Source organism: Heterodontus francisci, chromosome 25 (genome assembly GCF_036365525.1).
Source record: "Heterodontus francisci isolate sHetFra1 chromosome 25, sHetFra1.hap1, whole genome shotgun sequence".
Lineage (NCBI taxonomy): Eukaryota > Metazoa > Chordata > Chondrichthyes > Heterodontiformes > Heterodontidae > Heterodontus > Heterodontus francisci.
In genome coordinates, this window is record NC_090395.1 from 71,932,273 (window position 1) to 71,948,396 (window position 16,124).

General features: G+C 43.4%; 1 protein-coding gene across 1 annotated transcript in view; it reads right to left on the reverse strand.

The window, feature by feature from the left end:
* Positions 1-13,197, reverse strand: part of rap1aa (RAP1A, member of RAS oncogene family a) — a 181,746-nt gene extending 168,549 nt beyond the window's left edge. Inside the window, exons 1-2 of the mRNA XM_068057486.1 lie at positions 13,119-13,197; positions 12,086-12,192 (exon numbers count right to left, since the gene is read on the reverse strand). The gene's annotated coding sequence lies outside the window, so the exon portion shown is untranslated. The remainder of the gene's footprint in view (positions 1-12,085; positions 12,193-13,118) is intronic.
* Positions 13,198-16,124: the final 2,927 nt, after the last annotated feature.

The following is a 16,124-nucleotide window of genomic DNA, read 5'->3' on the forward strand; positions in this document are numbered from 1 at the left end:
ATACTTTCCTCCAAATCATTTATGTATATCACACACAACAGTGGTCCCAGCACGGATCCCTGTGGAACACCACTGGTCACACGTCTCCATTTTGAGAAACTCCCTTCCACTGCTACTCTCTGTCGCCTGTTGCCCAGCCAGTTCTTTATCCATCTAGCTAGTACACCTTGGACCCCATGCGCCTTCACTTTCTCCATCAGCCTACCATGGGGAACCTTATCAAACGCCTTACTGAAGTCCATGTATATGACATCTACAGCCCTTCCCTCATCAATCAACTTTGTCACTTCCTCAAAGAATTCTATTAAGTTGGTAAGACATGACCTTCCCTGCACAAAACCATGTTGCCTATCACTGATAAGCCCATTTTCTTCCAGATGGGAATAGATCCTATCCCTCAGTATCTTCTCCAGCAGCTTCCCTACCACTGACATCAGGCTCACCGGTCTATAATTACCTGGATTTTCCCTGCTACCCTTCTTAAGCAAGGGGACAGCATTAGCAATTCTCCAGTCCTCCGGGACCTCACCCGTGTTTAAGGATGTTGCAAAGATATCTGTTAAGGCCCCAACTATTTCCTCTCTCGCTTCCCTCAGTAACCTGGGATAGATCCCATCCGGACCTGGGGACTTGTCCACTTTAATGCCTTTTAGAATACCCAACACTTCCTCCCTCCTTATGCCGACTTGACCTAGAGTAATCAAACATCTGTCCCTAACCTCAACATCCGTCATGTCCCTCTCCTCGGTGAATACCGATGCAAAGTACTCGTTTAGAATCTCACCCATTTTCTCTGACTCCACGCATAACTTTCCTCCTTTGTCCTTGAGTGGGCCAATCCTTTCTCTAGTTACCCTCTTGCTCCTTATATATGAATAAAAGGCTTTGGGATTTTCCTTAACCCTGTCTGCTAAAGATATTTCATGACCCCTTTTAGCCCTCTTAATTCCTCGTTTCAGATTGCGCCTACAATCCCGATATTCTTTCAAAGCTTCGTCTTTCTTCAGCCGCCTAGACCTTATGTGTGCTTCCTTTTTCCTCTTAGCTAGTCTCACAATTTCACCTGTCATCCATGGTTCCCTAATCTTGCCATTTCTACCCCTCATTTTCACAGGAACATGTCTCTCCTGAACGCCAATCAACCTCTCTTTAAAAGCCTCCCACATATCAAATGTGGATTTACCTTCAAACAGCTGCTCCCAATCTACATTCCCCAGCTCCTGCCGAATTTTGGTATAGTTGGCCTTCCCCCAATTTAGCACTCTTCCTTTAGGACCACTCTCGTCTTTGTCCATGAGTATTCTAAAACTTACGGAATTGTGATCACTATTCCCAAAGTAGTCCCCTACTGAAACGTCAACCACCTGGCCCGGCTCATTTCCCAACACCAGGTCCAGTATGGCCCCTTCCCGAGTTGGACTATTTACATACTGCTCTAGAAAACCCTCCTGGATGCTCCTTACAAATTCTGCTCCATCTAGACCTCTAACACTAAGTGAATCCCAGTCAATGTTGGGAAAATTAAAATCTCCTATCACCACCACCCTGTTGCTCCTACAGCTTTCCATAATCTGTTTACATATTTGTACCTCTATCTCACGCTCGCTGTTGGGAGGCCTGTAGTACAGCCCCAACATTGTTACCGCACCCTTCCTATTTCTGAGTTCTGCCCATATTGCCTCACAGCTCGAGTCCTCCATAGTGCCTTCCTTCAGCACAGCTGTGATATCCTCTTTGACCAGTAATGCAACTCCTCCACCCCTTTTACCTCCCTCTCTCAGAGCCACCGAAATACTCACACTCACTCAAACTCTCACACTCAGCCAAACACTCAAATGCAACCAAACACACACACACACACGCAAACACTAACCCTCACCCAAACACACATACTCATACACGCACACTCAAGCTCACACATCCCCAAACTAATATACGCACATCCAAACTCTCTCCCACACACACCCAAACTCATACACACAAGCTCACATTTAAGATCACACATGCACGCAAACACAAACTCACACGCACGCAACCAGCAGTGCTACTGCCCTCCAATGCATGGGCTCACTCAGCTGGACAACACAATGAAGAGAAACATACTTTTTCAAAAATATCCGTCGCTCCACCCAATGTGCCACAAGTTCCTAGAGCTTTCAAGTTTGGTCCTCAGTAAACGCACTGATCGGATTCAGTGCACCTGCACGCTGACGCATACATGCGAGATGTCATTGAGCCAATACCTTGCACAATCACAGTCTTCAGTGTGGCACAGCATGCTCACACCTGCACAATTGATCAGGCTCCCCATTTCAATACCAGTTTATATGGTGACTGGCAGATAATCTGCCAGAAAAGGGATTGAAGGTGGAGGGACTGAGTGGTTCAATACATTAGTACATGGGCCTTTCATATCTAGACTACTGAGCCCTCGTCTATTCTCTCAGGTGGATGTAAGACTGCATGGCACTATTCGCAGAGAGTGGGGGGGGGGGGGGGGGGCGGTGGGGGTTATCCCTGGTGTCATGGCCCTGAAACAACACCTAAAAACAGATGATATGGTTATTTATCTCGTTTCCAGTTTGTGGGAGCTTGCCTGTGTGTAATTGATTGCTGCATTTTCTATATTTACCACAGTGACTACTCTGAGGTCACGAATGATGCTGAATAAAGAGAAATTCTTTCTTTCTTAGGACCAGGGTTCAAATTCTGCCTGGACTAGTGTGACAGAAATCTCCCTTGCCCCACCCAGGACAATAAGATGAAAGAGGTTTGGGTAGTCCCAGTCCAGTTCGTAATGGATTAACAGAATAAAACTACCCCTAATTGACACGAAGTTAGCAAGCTGATTCAGAGAGCCATAAGATAGTTGGTGAGGGTTGTATGAAAGTGCTACAGTGTTGAAACATTGAAACATTCTTGAGAACCCCATTTCTAACCTGGTAATCCCAGCTTCCCAAAGAAACACCTACATTTATGGAGCACCTTAACACATTTCTCAATACTTCACATACAATTAGTTACTTTAAAATGCAGTGATTGATGCTGTAGAGAAACATGGTGGCCATTTTGCACACAGCAAGGCCCCATAACCAGCAATCAAAAGAACTTGCATTTATATAGTGACTTTCACATCCTTAGAACGTCCTAAAGTGCTGTACAGACAATGAATTATTTTTGGATTGTAATCACCATTACATAGACAAGGCACACAGCAAGGTTCTACAAACAGCAATGAGTTAAATGACTGATTAATCTGTTTTAGTGACGTTGGTTGTGCAATTAATATTGGCCAGGGCACCAGGGAGAATCCCCTTTCTGAGGGAAGGTGGGGATGTGGTAGGAATATGGGATTAATGTAGGATTAGTATAAATGGGTGGTTGATGGTCGGCACAGACTCGGTGGGCCGAAGGGCCTGTTTCAGTGCTGTATCAATAAATAAACATATATAATTATACTGTTAAGACAACAAATAGAGGAAGAAATACATAATTCTGATGGCCAGTGGACCACCCAGAATCTTGAAAACCTAAGGCTTCTTCTGAGTCAGGCACTCAGGCATATTGTTGGTGCAAGGGTATGTTTATTCTGCAACCAACTATCCTATACCATTAGATCAGCCATGATCTAATTGAATGGTGTAACAGGCTAAATGGCATCCTCCTGTTACTGTACTTGGCCTGACCAAAGTGGATACCAGCAATTGGTGCTCAAAATGGAAAGCATTCCACTTCCCATTGCTAGCCATGGTAATCTCAACATCTTGGAGGAAAAAAAAGGACATGTGGCTTGGAGGCATCTAAAGATCACCTCTCATGCTTCTAAACGCCAATGAATATAGGCCTAGTCTACTGAATCTCTCCTCCTCGAACAATCCCCTCATCCCAGGAATCAGTCTAGCAAAACTTCATTGTACTTCCTCTGGAGAAAGTATGTCTTTCTTTTGATAAAGAGACCAAAATTCCACACAGTACTCCAGGTGTGGCATCACCAATCACCTGTATAATTGTACCAAGACTGCTTTACTCTAATACTCCAATCCATTTGTAACAAAAGCTAGCATGCCATTTGCCATTTCTCTTCCCGCAGATGCTGCCTGACTTGCTGAGTATTTCCAGCATTTTCTGTTTTATACCATTTGCCTTTAATCTTTTGCCTTTACCTTTTATACCATTTGCCTTCCTAATTGCTTGCTGTATCTGCATATTAACTTTTTCTGATTCATGTACAAGGCTACCCAACATTTACCAACATTTCCCAATCTCAGACGTTGGTATCAGATCCAGTTCAGATGAAGCCCATCCCACCTGTAGAACACCCACTGCCCCAAAACATATCCCAGTGTCCGAAGAACCTTTCTAGCCACACATTGGTATTTCTAATTCGCTTCTTCCTAATTTGTAGAACCTGTGGCATCAGAAGTTTATCCTGAGGTTACTACCCTCGAGGTCTCGTCCTTTAGTCTAGAACATAACTCCTCAAGTGTTCTTTGCAAGAGCTCCTTCTTGCTCGTCCCTGTCATTGATTGCTGTGTGAACCATCATTTCCACCTTAGGTTTTCTGTCTGTTCCATTATGTCCCTTTAACCTGGCATGTGGGAGGCAATAAATCATTTGGGACTGCCAGTCTCAGCTGCAAAAATAGACTGTTTATCCCCCTAATTATAGAATCTGTCACAACTACCATGCTCCTAATCTCATGTCATGTCTTTCCCTTTACTTTGTGCATAACATTTTGCTCCGAGATGCTACAGTTTTACTCTTGCACCCTTTCTAAACTTGAAACTCTACTGCCCAGATCCCAAATTGCTCCAGGTCTCATTTGTCCATCATCCCTGTGCTTTCTGGCCTACATTAGTTCCTAGTCTGGCAACTCAGCCAAGATACACACTATACAGGGAACAGAATTGAAGCCAATGGTGAAAGAGATCTGGGTGTTACAGTGCAGCACTCCCTAAAGGTTCAAGGCTGATGCTGTGAGGCATCTCCTAGACTAATTTTGATCACCTAAAGGCAGGCAAGATGGTCCAGTAGGTCTTTTCCTGTTTCTCATTTTAATAGCTTTTCATGTAGGTAATAGTCTTGAGGGGATGAATGGCCTACTTCCTATATTTCTATCTAATAGATTATATGATTAGGTGTCACTTGTAGCTCAGTGGGTTGCCCTCTTTTCTCTAAGCTAGCAGGCTTTGGTTCAAGTCCCACTCCAGGACTTAAGTACCACAACCAAAGCTGATACTCCAGTGCAGTGTTGAACATCCTGTCTTTTGAATGAGGTGTTAAACCAAGGTCCCTGTCTGTCCTCTCTGGTGGATGTGAAAGATCCCATGGGCACTATTTTGAAGAACAGCAGAGGAGTTATCCTTGGTGTTCTAGCCAATATTTATCCCTCAACTAACTCCACTATCTAACAATCATATTATCATATTGCTGTTTGTAGGAATTTTCCGTATATAAATTGGCTGCTGTGTTTCCTACACAACAACAGTGACTACACTTCAAAATACTTCATTGGCACTGAAGTCCTGTGGTCGTGAAAGATGCTATAGAAATTTCTTTATGTGTACAAATCAAATAAAGACAATGGATACATACGAACATACGAATTAAGAGCAGAAGTAGGCCATTCGGCCCCTCTAGCCTGCTCTGCCATTCAATAAGATCATGGCTGATCTGTTTGTGTTTCGAATTCCACACTCCCATCTACCCCCGATAACCTTTGATTCCCTTGCCAAGCAAGAATCTAAAGTCTCATTTGTGATGTTCCCTATGGTAAATAACCTGCCAGCATTCACTCTCTAGACTCACAATAGCAACGGGTTTGGGGATTGATGGTTATTTGTGAAACTAGAGCCAAACCCAAGTCATCGCCTTTAGAAAATAAGGGGAGAAAGTTGGAAGTTAAATGGTGAGTGACATCTGTCAGACTGAAGATGGCTAGGGGGCAGTGATCTCTGGACAACAACATGTAGCTGAAATGTCAAGTGACAAACATCCCCTTTCAAATATGCAAAATTTAATCTTTCTTTCCATATTTATATCAAATCAAACAGATGTTCTGGAAGGAAGGGAAAGGGAGGAAGTTAGTAGAAGTCATCAGCAGTAATCAATTTAAGAGAAGGACACAATAACCACACAGCACATCCTGACAGAGCAGATATTGCAGTTTCAGTCATGCAGAGGAACCATTTCAAAAGTGAATTCAAAATTCACTTGGGGGGTGGGGGGAATCAGGCTGGATGATGCAATGTGGCAGATGCTGGCAGTTCACCTCTAGGACCTGGCTTTGAAAACAGACTGGATTAATAGGTTAAGACTCTTTTTATCTTCTGGCCATAAGGTTCTTCATCAAATGAGTTTGGGACCTCAATCTATTTTGTGATAACCATGACCCATCCCCAAGCACATAACTATCTTTGATTCATCATAACTTCACTAAGGGAAACCACAAGATACTGAGGAGGTTGGGTGAGTGGAAAAATGACATGCTGATACAGTAGTGGGTGTTCCCCTGAGCTTCAGGCTGAATGCATTGTAGAGGAAGCTTTAGTTTTCATCAAACTGAGCTAGAACTGCCCTGGGAGCACTCAGTGCTAACTGAAACCAAAATGAACCCGAGTGCAGACTTCACAAAAAAGATATAGAAATCCACATTGGAGGAGGAGCATTCTCGAGTGGGGTGTAGGCTGGCAGCCTCATTTCCTCACAAAGTTATGATATTTGGGAGGGGTGAATCTCCTTTGATTCCTGCTCAGATTCCAACTTGATGATAAAACTTGTAGAAATCTTCTTCATATTTTCCCCTTCTCCTTCCCCCATCAAAATGCAAATATCCATGTGAGTGCTTTGGATTTTGCTTCCAAATAAAGACTTATCCTCTGCCCATAACTGACAGCTACACATGGACACACTTCCCATTCGGTAGGAACATGGAGTAGGCTACTTAGCCCAGTTGAGTGGTTGAGCAATCAACACATTTCTTTTAACAAGAGTTGTCTGTCACTTCTCCGATATAATCAGAAAATCTTCTAAATTGAATGAAAGCTATCAAAGCAAAGGACAAAAAACTGCAATTTCAATATCAAAGCAGAACATATCCTATAATAATTGAAAACCAAACAAGAGCCAATCCGAGTGTGATTCAGTATTGTCTGGCAAAGTGCTCTCTGAATTTAATCAGCACAGAGGACACTTTTAGGATGCCAGAAGCACATCCATGAGAAATTCAAGCCTGACTTCTGGACAATACCAAGAGTAGAATACAAATGATATCCCACGAATCTTCAGAATAGAAATCAGATGATGGTTACAAGAGCACAAATTAAATATGGATGAGAAAGGCCATTTGGTCCATGATAGCACATCCACTTAGAAAGCACCTACAATCTCCTCATCACATATTCCATAGGAACATGAGACCATTTAGCCCCTCGTGCCTGTCCTGCCATTCAATGAGATCATGGTTGATCTGTGTTAGGTTTCATGATGCATGTTGAGATCAGAAATGGGCCACAATTCATCTCTGCTGTTAACGCTGGGGGTCAATTGAAAATTTCAAAACTTAAGAATTGATAGATTTTTGTCTGGCAAAGATATTAAGGATTATGGAACCAAGGTGGGTCGATGGAGTTCAGAAACAGATCAACCATGATCTAATTGAATGGCAGAACAGGCTCAAAGAGGCTGGATGGCCTCCTCCGGTAGCTAGAAGAAAAGTGCCTGGGATGTTTGAAAGTTCCTCAGCTGACTGGGAGCATTGTTACTTCACCAGCCAAGCAAAGGGAGTCAATAGTAATGGGGAGAAGTGTGAGGATCTAGCTGAGGTTGGGGGGTGAACACTGAGTGAGGCAGATGTGATCTCCACCTTTTGCTTGCTGTCTAGATGCTTCAAGCATTCCCCATGGAAAGGATGGTTGGCTATAGCTAGGAGTCCACCCATATGAATTTACTCAGAGGAATGAGACAAACAAATTTCAGTCCATCAACTCACTGGAAATCGAGCTGTTCTGAAAAACGAACTTTTCACCGTCTTTTATAAATCTCTTTTGGGTGGGTGGGGGTGCTGCTGAAGGTGATCCAGTTGACCTCAGTGACTCAGGGCCAGAGAGAGGGGCAAAGAGTCAGGGATGCCCACCCCGTTTGCTAATCAGCTGGAATATGTATGGATGTTGGCTGAGGTTGGGATCAATTTCAGCTCCGATGCCCTCCCTGGCTGAGTAGCTTGCTCGTAGCTTGCTAAATGTGAAGGCTGACCATTTGGGCAAGGCGCTGGAGGGCCACCAGTATCCCGACACTTCAGGAGAGTGACATCCAAAACTCTGTCGCCCCGATCCTAACTCGCACCACTTCCCGTTCACCCATCACCTTGTGCTTGCTGACCTACATTGGCTCCCGCTCCAGCAACACCTTGAATTTAAAATTCTCATTCTTGTGTTCAGATCCCTCCATGGCCTCATCCCTCCCTACCTCAGTAAACTCCTTCAGTCTTACAGTCTTCCAAGGTCTCTGTGCTGCTCCATCTCCGACCTCTTGTGCATCTCCCAGTTACTTCACAGCAACATTGGTGGCCGTGCCTTCAGCTGCCTAGGCCCTAAGCTCTGGAATTCCTTCCCTAGACCTCCCCGGTTCTCTTTCCTCCTTGTGGTCTCTCCTTGAAACTTGACTTTTTGACCAAACATTTGATCACATGTCTTAATATCTCCTTATGTGTCTCAGTGTCAAATTTTTGTCTGATAACGGTCCTGTGAAGTGCCTTGGGAGGTTTTACTACATTAAAGGTGCTATAAAAATGCAAGTTGTTGAGAGGTGAGGAGATCATTGGAGGCAGTATTAAAATACAATTAAATTCTGTAATGCTGCTCATTAACTCAGGGGTCTATTGAATGGAGAGGCTGCAGCTACATATTAGAAGTGAACACACTTAGAATTGTTCCTTCAGACTTACCAGTGTATCAAGGACCCTGTATTACGTGTTCCTAGATTCACTGAATCAACTAGAGTTACGTGAAAGCTGTGTCTGTAGGCGTTTTCCACAGAGGCAGCCATTCCCACTGCCTGGGGTTCTGAGCTGATGAAGACTGAGGTAATCCAATTGGATGTTATTCTATAAACTAACATGTACAGTGAGTGTCTTGGAAGGATTAGTGATTAGATGGACATAACCTCACATCTCCTGTTGCTTAGTGACCATACAACCCCTCTGTTGCCAAACGGGGAAACATCTTGTTGAAACAGTCAAGGTATTAACCTTAAAATAAAAGCAAAATACTGTAAATGCTGGAAATCTGAAATAAAAACAAAAAATGCTGGAAATACTCAGCAGGTCTGGCAGCATCTGTGGAGAGTTAACATTTCAGGTCAGTGACCTTTCATTAGAACTGGGTTACTAACCTTCCTGCTTGAGTCAGCTCAGGTCCGTGGGATGTGTGATTTGTTAACCCTTTAAAGTTCAATTTAGTGGGTTAAACATTCCTCTACCTCTTTTTTCTTTTCTATTTTTCCTTCCCTTCTTTGTCTGAGGACACTTGTACAAATCCATCGATAGCAGGTGTTACCAGGTATCAGTCCAAAATGCCCCTTCTTACATTGTGAGCAGAGACAATGATGAGACCACATTACAGCCACCTAGTAGTAATTGTATTGGACTAGTAACTCAAAGGTTGTGAGTTTGAATCCCACCATGGAAAATTGTGAAGTTCACGTCAATAATTCTGGTGATTTGTGGGTTTGTACTGGGAAATTTGCCCAACTGAGGTGAAATTCCAATGGTTTCACTCTTACTCAGTGTCATGCTAGTCCCCACCTGCCAAGAATGAGGCACATTAATTTTGTCATGAACATTGATTTTAAACTGTTACTGGAGTGTTGAAGCAGCTCAGCTGTGGCTGGAAGAAACACCTGTTTATTGGCAGATGGTGTTTGGAAGGACAAAGCAGCCATTCCTTGACATTCAACCCACAGTGGGCTTTTGATCGCCAGACGTTGAAGGTGGGGGAGCTCGCATTCCAGGTTGGCTGCTAAGATGGCCGAATACACAAACGGACATGGTCAAACCAGCTAGTCACATGATTTATTTGCTGAGCAACCTGAGTTTTTTGAATTTGTGAAAACAGTTTGGGCAAAAAGCTGTTTGCTCCTGGACTGAGAAGATCTCTCCTGTCTGCTCCCATCTCTTTCTCACAAGCCACTGAATCCACTGAAGATGCATGAACCCCAAGAGAGAAAAGTCTCCTATAGCGAACAAGGTTTAAGAAGAATACTAGGCCCCAACGAAAAGCAAGATCTGCCTGCAATCAAGGACTCTACAGTGATCTTGAACAACCGTAACAAAAACTCTTCAGATATTGCCTCAAACTTTCCACTTTATTTTTCTTCTACTCTTTTCTGTCTCTATTTGCATCTGTGTATCGCGTATGCATGCTAGCGTGGGGCGCGGCATGTATCCGTAGGCGTTAACCGAATTCAAGTTTAAGTTTAAATTTCAACTTTTCTTCTTTCAACCTAAGAAAGCCTGTTTGTGCTGTTTTCTTTGCCTTATAATTGGAAAGCAATGAAAAGGGATTCACCAAGGGAGAACTGAAAACACGGTGTATTTAAAATTAAACTCAGTTCCAGTAAGACCAGGTGAAGGCTGAAAGGGAACCCTAGACCTCTTTCTCACCTGGTCGTAACACTCAGTCTGGCCTACATGTTACTCCAGTCCCACAACTTTTGGTTGACTCTTAAGGTCCTCTGAAATGGCCTAATTAATTTGCACAATTGTTACTTTGGGACAAGAGGGATGGGCAGTGCAATGTGACCTGCCAACATTGCCCATCTTCCTGAGGTTATAAAACCGCCCAGTTCTGCTTTCATCAGGTCTCCGCTCACTTGCACTTTCCAGGCAGGTCAATGGATAATAATCAGGAGTGGGAATCCGGGTTCAATTTTTTCCTTCTTATCCCAAAATGTGAGGTCAATTGTAGTGTCCTGTTACCTTAGCTGAGATGAACCTTAGGGACGTAAGAATTGCTAGATGATAAAAGACCAGAGTCCATCTAGTTCACCTTCCACCATCCTGGTAGTCCCATGATACAATGATAACGGAATTATTGACCAATCACAACAATCAGTCTCTTTCAATGAGTCTAGAACAGACCCAGATATGAGGTGGGGAAAACCCCCAGTGGTGGAGAGCATTAGGAACCATAGGCCCAAACTCACCTTTTCCTCTCGAGCATGCTCTACTCACCACACGTCCTGTCTTGAATTACTCACATACTGCAACCCAAAATCTTATTTTATGCAAGAAATCTAATTTGCATTTGAATGAATCATTACCAACTGCTTCCTCCATGTCCCTAGAGAGCCCGATTGACCACTTGCTCACTGAAATATTGCTACCACAGATTAGTTTTGAATTTACCCCCTTCCAGTCAGGCTGTATCCTTTGGTTCTATTGCCCTGACCAAGGAGAAATATAAAAATTTATTGCACAGAAGGAGGCCATTCAGCCCATTGTGTCTGTGCCAGGCTAAAAAGAGCTATCCAGCCTAATTCCACTTTCCAGGTCTTGGTCCGTAGCCCTGCGGTTACAGCACTTCCAATGCATATCCAAGTGGTTTTTAAAAATTTGATGAGGGTTTTTGCCTCTACCACCTTTCAGGCAGTGAGTTCCAAATTCTCAACACCCTTCCTCAACTCCCTTCTAATCCTTCTACCAATTACTTTAAATCTATGCCCCTGGTTATTAGCTTCTCTGCTAAGGGAAACAGATCCTTCCTATCCACTCTTTCTAGGTCTGTCATAATTTTATACACCTCAATTAAATCTCCCCTCAGCCTCCATTGCTCCAAAGAAAGCAACGCCAGCCTATCCAATCTTTCCTCATAGGTAAAATTTTCCATTCCTGGCAACATCCTCATAAATCCCCTCTGTACCCTCTCCAGCGCGATCACATCCTTCCTGTAATGTGACCAGGGCAGTACTGTAGCTGTGCCCTAACAAGTGTTTTATGCAGTTCTAGCATAACCTCCCTGCTTTTATATTCTATGCCTCAGTTAATAAAGCGAAGTATCCCATATGCCTTCTTAGCCACTTTACCTACCTGTCCAGCCACCTTCAGGGATCTGTGGACATGCACTCCAAGCTCCCTCTGTTCCTGTACACTTATTAGAATCCTTTTTTCCCCAAAATATACTTTATTCATAATATCTGTAAAAAATACATTACAAAACAGTTCAAAACAGTTCCTAGTTGACATTCCAGAAAATGCAAAGGAAATCAGTTTTCTTCAATACAGAACATGAGTTTCCTCACAACCCTTCCATTCCATTTTACATGCAACGTACATTTGCATTACACAGCAAAACCATATTTTGGTGCATATGGCCGAGGGGTTTTACATACTTTCCAGCCCCTCGGTTCACTATGGCGGGAAGGCCTTGCACAGTGGCCTTTTCCCATTGAACCTTTGCAGCTGCTGCCCCAAGCTTTAGTGGGTCCCTCAGCACGTAGTCCTGGACCTTGGAATGTGCCAGTCTGCAACACTCGGTCGTGGACAACTCTTTGCACTGGAAGACCAGCAAGTTTCGGGCAGACCAAAGAGCGTCTTTCACCGAGTTGATGGTCCCCCAGCAACAGTTAATGTTTATCTCGGTGTGCATCCCTGGGAACAAACCGTAGAGCACAGACTCCTGTGTTACAGAGATGCTTGGGATGAACCTCAACAAAAACCGTTTCATCTCTTTCCACACTTGCTTTGTAAAGGCACATTCCAGAAAGAGGTGGGCAACCATCTCTTCCCCACCGCAGCCACCTCAAGGGTAGCATGTGGAGGCGGTGAGATTATCAGAATCCTACCATTCCCTCTATATTCCCTTGCCTTGTTTGCCCTCCCCAAATGCATTATCTTCTGGGATTGAATTCCTTTTGCCACTTTTTAATCCACCTGGCCTGTCCATTGATATTGTCCTGCAATCTACAGCTTTTTTCCTCATTATCAACCACATGGCCAATTTTTGTTCATCTGCAAACTTCTTAATCATGCCCCCTACAAGTTAAATCTAATGTTAGAGCTTGTCACAGTCTATATTATCTAGTCATATTTACCCTCTGCTATATGTGGTTGCGTAACTCACCAAGTGGTTCCTTTCTCCAGTCGGCAAACAAATGTTTGGTTGTACCTTACATACTCAAGACTGCAATAAGTGACGGTTTATGTCACTTCCTATCTACGCCCATTGTGAAGCTGAGACATCTTGGGTCTGAATGGGCACCAGAGAATTGAAAAGGATAAGACGAAAAGAGGAAGTAGCGGTTATATCGTAGATCTTGGTTATAAGGCACAACTGAGTTGACAGTTTTCGGGTTCCTGTAAAATGAGTTATATCAGGAAGCAGTGTGGTGAATCAACATGGTGAGATGCAAGGAGGAGGATTAATACATAGGATAATATATTTTTAGCTTAGGACAAAATGAAAACAGAGTTCAGAGAAATGAAATATTGATGGAGGTGGCAAAGGGGAGAGGGAGATTGTATAATACTTGAGGTCATTGGTTACAACATATCCTCATGTTTATGATCTTTATTGATCTATTGCACATTTACAACATTTTCTAGTTTCATTTACCAATTGCATCTACTCTTCAACGGAGAATTGTGACCATGCAGACTTGTTAGATTTACAGTTTCCCACATGAAGTAATTTGTAATCTTTATAATCTGCACTATATACAACACTTGAGCCCCGAAGGTCCAGATTCACTCTTGTTTCTGGTAGGCCTTTTGGGAGGGTGGATTTTAGGGGCATTAGTCTGGGAACGCCCAACATCATGTTGTTCTGCTTTCACACAGAGTTAGAATAGTATCAGCAGAGTTACGCCTGGTGAGAGCTGGCATATGGCCGGACCACAACAGAAGTGTGGGATTCACTCTACCTCTGTAACCTCCTCCAGCCCTGCAATCCTCCAAGAACTCTGCATTTCTCCATTTCTGGCCTCTTGCATGTCCTTCACTTTCTTCATTCCACCATTGGCGGCAATACCTTCAGCCTTCTAAGCCGTCAGTTCCAGAATTCCCTGCCTAAAGCTCTCCGTCTCTTCAACTCTCTCCCTTCCTTTAAGATGCTTCTTAAAACCTATGTCTTTAAATAAGCTTTTGGTCACCTGTCCTAATGTCTCCTTCTTTGGCTCAGAGTCAATTTTTGTTTCTGTGAAGCACCTTGGGATGTTTTACTACATTAAAGATGCTATATAAATGCAAGTCATTGTTTTTTTTTGATGTTATTCTATTTGAGGGTCTGCCTGTTTTTAAATCTTCCAATGAGCAATGCACAAATATTTCTGGGGGGTATGGGTGGGGAATTGCCTTCTCACCTTCTGCTGGGCATCTATAATGGAGAAATGCCCAAAATGCACCCCTTTGGTGCCACTGCCAAGCAAATCAAGGAACCGACTATGCCACCTTTAATGGGGTCATTCCAGAGGACCCATGTGGATGCATCTCGCTTATTGTGCCAGGAAGGACCCACCACGGGATTGTTAAAACCTTTGAGTGTAACATATTTCATCAAATTAAAATGAAAATGGAACCAAAGAAAAATCATTGGAACCCTTCTAATGTGGTTAAAAAGCTGTAAGGTATTCTTACCAACATTTCACTGTCGTTCCTGCAAAAAACAAGGTTGGCAGGGAGGTTTACTCTGTATCTAACCCATGTTGTACCCATCCTGGGAGTAGAAACATAGAAACATAGAAAAATAAGAGCAGGAGTAGGCCATTCGGCCCTTTGAGCCTGCACCACCATTCAATACGATCATGGCTGATCATTCAAACTCAGTACCCTGTTCCCGCTTTCTCCCCATATCCCTTGATCCCTTTAGCCCTAAGAACTATATCTAACTCTTTCTTGAATATATTTAATGATTTGGCCTTAACTGCTTTCTGTGGTAGAGAATTCCACAGGTTCACCACTCTTTGGGTGAAGAAATCCCTCCTCATCTCAGTCCTAAATGGCTTACCCCTTATCTTTAGACTGCGACCCCTGGTCCTGGACTCCCCCGCCATCAGGAACATCCTTCCTGCATCTTGTCTGTTCAGTCCTGTTAGAATTTTGTAGGTTTCTATGAGATCCCCTCTCATTCTTCTAAACTCTAATGAATACAAGCTTAATTGACCTAATCTCTCTTCATAAGTCAGTCCTGCCATCCCAGGAATCAGTCTGGTGAACCTTCGCTGCACTCCCTCCATAGCAAGAACATCCTTCCTCAGATAAAGAGACCAAAACTGCACACAATACTCCAGATGTGGTCGCACCAAGGCCTTGTATAATTGTAGCAAGACATCCTTGCTCCTGTACTCAAATCCTCTCGCTATGAAGGCCTACACACTATTTGCCTTCTTAACTGCCTGCTGCACCTGCATGCTTACTTTCAGCGACTGGTGCACAAGGACACCCAAGTCTCGTTGCACCTCCCCCTTTCCCAATCTATCACCGTTCAGATAATAACCTGCCTTTCTGTTTTTGCCACCAAAGTGGATAACCTCACATTTATCCACATTATACTGCATCTGCCATGTATTTGCCCACTCACTCAACCTGTCCAAATCGCACTGGAGCTTCTCAGCATTCTCCTCACAGCTTACACCCCCACCCAGCTTTGTGCCATTTGCAAACTTGGATATATTACATTTAATTCCCTCATCTATATCATTAATATATATTGTGAATAGCTGGGGTCCTAGCACTGATCCCTGTGGTGCCCCACTAGTGACTGCCTGCCACTCAGAAAAAGACCCGTTTATTCCTACTCTTTGTTTCCTGTCTGCCAACCAGTTCTCTATCCATGTCAGTACCTTACCCCCAATTCCATGTGCTTTAATTTTGCATGCTAATCTCTTATGCGGGACCTTATCGAAAGCCTTCTAAAAGTCCAAATACACCACATCCACTAGTTTCATCCTCAAAAAATTCCAGTAGATTTGTCAAGCATGATTTCCCTTTCGTAAATCCATGTTGACTTTGTCCGATCCTGTCATTGTTTTCCAAGTGCTCTGCTATTACATCTTTTATAATGGACTCTAGCATTTTCCCCACTACTGATGTCAGGCTAACCGGTCTATAATTCCCTGTTTTCTCTTTACCT